Genomic DNA, 5,381 nt, shown 5'->3' on the forward strand with positions numbered 1-5,381 from the left:
AGCCCAGAGCTGCCCATGCTATCCAGAAGCCCTGGGCAAGAGCTCCCAGGGATTCAGGGGCCTGATCCTGTGCACCCTGGGAATTCCTTATCCTGTGCCATCCCAGGAAAATCTAAAATTTCCCTGTTTCTGAAGGCACACTCCAAATGTTAGCCTCCAGGACTGGGCCCCAGCTCCTCCTGGGAGCGATGGACGATGTATGATTCACCCAATGTAGTAGGTCAGCTGTTCTGGGACACATCCTGGCACAGCTGATCCGCTTCATTTGGCCATGTCTGTTTTTACCTGGAGGCAACAAGTTGACTTGGTTATTTTATATTCCAAAATGCATTTGTCTATGAGAAATAGGCTAAATTTAAAGAGTTACCTAGGTTTATATGAATGCAAAGTGAAACATAACAATTTGAAGTAAGTAAAAGTTGAAATGATATTGAAAGACCCCTTGTTGGATTCATTTGCCATACAAAAAGCACATAGCTATGAATAGAGAGCAAGAAAGTGAGAAGCAAAGCATTTTAAATCCATCTTCTCTAACTCCCAGCTAGCTCAGCAGATGGGATTTCCCTGTCTTGAATGTCATATTCTCATTACAGGGTTGTATTTTAAAGTGCATTATTTTCTGCTGAATGTGTTTTTAGCTCCCTATCCCTCCATCAAAAAAAATCTTATTCACTTCCAAGTTAACACTATTTAGCTTTTTTTGGTAAAGTGTTCTGCACAATTTGAAATGTTGACGTGTACCTGGCATGGAAACTCAAAACAGAGGGGAAACAAATTAAGGAAAAGGGAGAAGATGAAAGATAACATAAAGTTGTTGAATGCCTCTTTCAGGTTACTGTTGGTTGATCACTAAAAGAATACAACAGATATGCTGAAAATACTAATTCAATCAAGTGAATTTGTATTACTGTGCAGCATGTTAGAAACCTGAAATGCTGATATTAACAGCCTTTGAAAGTAAACACCTTAGAAAAAAATCCCCACAAGGATTTATTCAAGAACCCCAGATCCATGTGCACGTGCAGTATGCAGTCCCTCAGACCCATCTGCGGCGCCACACATGCCACAAATGCAGGTGTTCCCTGCACTGCACTGGGGGGCATGTGTGACACTGAAAGATCCTGGTGTCAAAAAATTCTGCACCAGAAAAAAGCAGGGTGGCACATGTGGTGGCAGCATGCACAACCTGAAACCAAAGCCTGGTTGCCGGAGCCACAATGGCTGCTGGCCAGGCTCTGTGCTGCCAGATAGTTGTGGCTACAACCCCTGGAGGCCCTCAGGACCCCAGGTAAGGCTGGTGGGGTCAGCCCAGGTGATGGACCCAGCCTCTCCTATCCCACCTGGCGCACTTGCTGCATGCCAGAGCGTGCATGCACAGGCATACCCTGGGGACAAGTAGTAGTGGCACAGCTATGCACCGGGGAAACATATTTGTCCCTGAGGAAACACACATGAACTCATCTGGACATGCCCCTTATGTCAATGGTGATCTAGAAAAGAAGATAGAACTAGGCTGGACATGTGTAAAAGTGAAGGCAATGGCTGCTGTGGCAGAAGCCACATTAGATAGCTGAATAAGCAGGCAGAAATGGTTGACTGACAACATTCTTTCATTTAATAGTGCTTGGGCAAAACTTATGGGGCTTAATATCAGAGCGGTTATGAAGGACTGGCCCAGGATGAGTGGGAATGGCAGATCCTCTCTACCCTAAGTGATGTGTAATGGTGCATCAAGTATTCAGATTCAAATATTATACATACAATTGCTTAACCTGAAGTACAAGCCCCCTGTCCATCCTATAGCATGTGGCGAAATCAGGAATTTAGGTCAGAGTCAGAATGGAGTTTTCCCCTGGAAGTTAAATAAGGAGGCACATTCTGAAGGATTTTGTCTTTTCTCTTACGTATTTGTAGTAGAAATGTCTAGATACAACAGAATGAATAAGAAACCCTGATACCAGAACCTGATTTAGCATTCAGATCCATGCATATAGACTCATCCGCCCTCACAGGGTTGCACTAATGTCAGCAAAACTCTATTTGTATACAAGACTCTACCCCTACTGTTCTAGTTGGTGAATCATGACTTACAATGGCAAACTCTGTGTTTCTGGGTGTTTTTAAAAATATTTTACAGATTACCTTGGCATCTGCCCATTGTAGACCTATTCCTAGTGCATGTGGCCTGGAGTGGGCTAAGGGAAATGAAAACAAAAGAAAAGAAAACAAAAAGGACCAAGACTTTTATCATGGTATGAATCATTTTCAGAACTGAAATTTTGCTTATAAGGGGTTTTCCCATGAAAATCACATTGGAATACAATGGTTAAATGGGCTTAAAATAATCCACATAATTTCATGTTAACAGCAGGGTAGCTACACTGGTAATTACATGACAACGCATACATTACCATGTACTTACCTGATAACTATGCAGTTAACTTCTTACAAGCCTGCAGAGAACAGACAAGTTCTAATACAGTTCTCTCTGTCTCCATGTATCGCACTACAAATTAAATACTTTTTAAGATGGGCTTTCATTCAGAATAACAAAACCCCCTTTTGAAGCTTTTGAATTCCAGATTAACTGCATAGCATGATTTAAGGCTGATGTCCAGTATAATACTTGACATATTTACAAGCAGTGTGTTTTTACCTTTTCTGTACTTTCAACATACATGTTTTTGCATATTTGTCTATGATGATGGTGAGAGTAGCTTCCTTTTTCTGCTCATGCATTTAAGAAAGACAGAGTGGCAGCAAACACTGGCAGATAATAAAGACCGCTGCAAGCCTGATTTTGAAGTTCTCAGGTTTCTCTGAGAATTGTGGACTATGTTAGCACATAGGAAGCCACCATGTGCCTGGAGCATGGGATGTCATTTAAAGGCTTCAAAACAAAACTCCTCAATTAAAGCTGCATAAAAAAAGTTCTCTTTGAAATATTTTCCCCTGTGAATTGAAGTATCAGGCTTCAAGGTGAATACAGGTGAATCTAAGGCAACATGAACATCATATTCAAACTAGAATAGTCACTTTTTAATTTTAGCATCCATTTGAAAAGGGGGAATTAATTTAGGCACTTATAGCTCAATGAGCTACTGAACTGTAGGATCCTCATAAAGCAGCTTTCACAAGAAAATGGACACATAATGGAACTCAAGAACTGTTAGTACAGCTAATATCAGTGAGCACACACCCCACAGCTATATTCATTTTTACTCACACAGTCCTCTATCTGCCATCTGTTCAATACAAGAATGGAATAAATCCCTTTTGATGTGCGTTAACACTATCCTTGGATCAGTAAAAGAAAATGGAGGAGAGAATGGATTAAAAACATATTAAAGGGAAACTGTAATAGCGTGAATTGCAATTTGATAATCTGAGTCGTTATGATTGCAAAATTTAATTGACACCATTGGCAGGGCTGTGATGGGAGGAGTATTCGTATTTGCCATTGAAAACAAATGCAATGATGGTTGGGGATTTTTTTTTATCATGCATGTCTATTTTAAGGAATTAAATTTACTTTAAAAAAAAATCAAGTAGATGATAAAAAATGCCATAACTCCAAGAATGAGCAAGGAAATTCTTGTAATTCATGACATCACAGCTGAGGGGCACAAATTTTACTAGTCAAGTAGCTCATTTACAAAAATATAAAAATCAAGTTAAAAGAAAACCAAGCAGCCAATTCAAAGTGTTAGAATATGAATCTCACCTAATTATGCCATCAGTGGTAAGTTAGTACACCTGGGTCTGTTTTCATTACTTCTTTATCCTGATGTTGCTCCATGTATATTCTTTGTCCCTTTCTCCCACAATCAGTAAGGTTGAAACTCCCATTTTCTTCTATGGTGTGAGGATTTCTCTCTACATATTTTAGTTGACAACAGATGTATCAACACCTAGTAGGGATAAAGGTAGGTGCAAATCATTAGTCTGTGAATGGAACTTTTCTCTTGGTAATGTATTGGAACATGTATTGGAATGTGCCATGCTGGGAGCGGCATGTGTTCTCCCAGCATTTAACTGATCAATTATTATTGCACTTTCTGTTCAATGGAGCGAGAACAAATTTTCCAATAACACAGGAGTCTCTAAAGTATTCAGAATTTTTTTTTTTTTGGAGAGGGGAGCTGGGCAGGGAGGGACATGTTCACTCCAGTATTGTGGAACCTCTCAATTACCTTTTGAACAAACTAAAGGAAAGATTGCCCCTGATAATCAAACATGGGTTTTATACAGATTGCCATGGATCCTGGAACATAGTGTTTTAGTTTTGTTTGGTGCCGTATTTGGTGAGGAATAAAGTTCATAGTGATGTTCCTCATGATAAAATCTCAGGTTTTTGTGGATTAGGAAACAAAGTAAACGAGGGCTTGCCTACAGAAAGGGTGTTTGTACCACATCGTGCTATAGCTGTGGAAATCAACAGTTTTTAGTATGCTGCAGATATAAATAACAGACAGTTAAATCAATGTAAATTGCACTTGTGCATCATCAGCTTGAGATTGATGCAGCATATTTATTTTGGTAGGTTGAGGCTAGCCAGCCACATACAAAAATTCCTATGGTATACATCAGGATCTGTAAAATGCCTTTCAATTATTTTTATCCTACTAGAGCCAGATTTTGTCTTCCTGAGGGTACTCTGCTCCTTAAAGAATCAGGTTCAGATTACAGAAATCAGATAGTATGGTGACAAGGGCCATATTGAAACACATCTACAAGGACAGACAAGTGTCCCTGTTTTTACTGTCTTCTTCTGAGAAGTATAGCTCCAGTCTGGTCTAGTCGGTATAATGAAGAAAAAGCAAAGCAGTATTCCAGTTACATTATGTATACTGTCAATTGGAAATGAATCCAAAATATTGTGTGGAAGCATAATTGTTAGGAGCTTTCAATGTAAAACATTATGGCAGTAGTTATCTGTGCTACCATTTATGAAGGAATCAGCTAGTACAATCACAAGACAAACAAATTCCTCTGACTTCACTCAGAAAAGCTTGTGAACAAATTACCATTATCCCATTTTGGCTCTGGACCATTCTGAAAAGCAAGAGATATCACATTACTCATATGTTTGAGACAACTGCTTTATGTGTCAGAGAATATCACCAGCCAGAGAACTGGAAAAACCTAGTTATCCCAGAATGTAGTTATCACATGTAAGCAGCTCTGCATTTCTTCATTGTTTCAACTTGATGCTTTTCAGAAGTATCCCTTAGGCTTGTGAACCTGGAGAACCTTAAATACTTTTAAAGTAAGAGTTTGCTTACAGTCAAGCAGAGGATGGAGTCCAAACTCTCGCAGCTTCAATTAACCATTTTGCTGTAGTGGTTCTACAGAATGTTTCCCTATTGTCCCTAACTAGG

The 5,381-nt window shown here is 39.5% G+C and overlaps 1 long non-coding RNA gene across 1 annotated transcript; it reads right to left on the reverse strand.

The window, feature by feature from the left end:
- Positions 1–207: 207 nt before the first annotated feature.
- Positions 208–4,080, reverse strand: LOC109323775. The gene is made up of 2 exons (XR_002104756.1): positions 3,725–4,080; positions 208–2,195 (listed from the first exon to the last, which is right to left on the reverse strand). It is a non-coding gene; the product is annotated as an uncharacterized LOC109323775 (long non-coding RNA).
- Between the last annotated feature and the right edge of the window lie 1,301 nt (positions 4,081–5,381).

The sequence above is a fragment of the Crocodylus porosus genome, unplaced genomic scaffold, assembly GCF_001723895.1.
Source record: "Crocodylus porosus isolate Cpor-Errol unplaced genomic scaffold, CroPor_comp1, whole genome shotgun sequence".
NCBI lineage: Eukaryota > Metazoa > Chordata > Crocodylia > Crocodylidae > Crocodylus > Crocodylus porosus.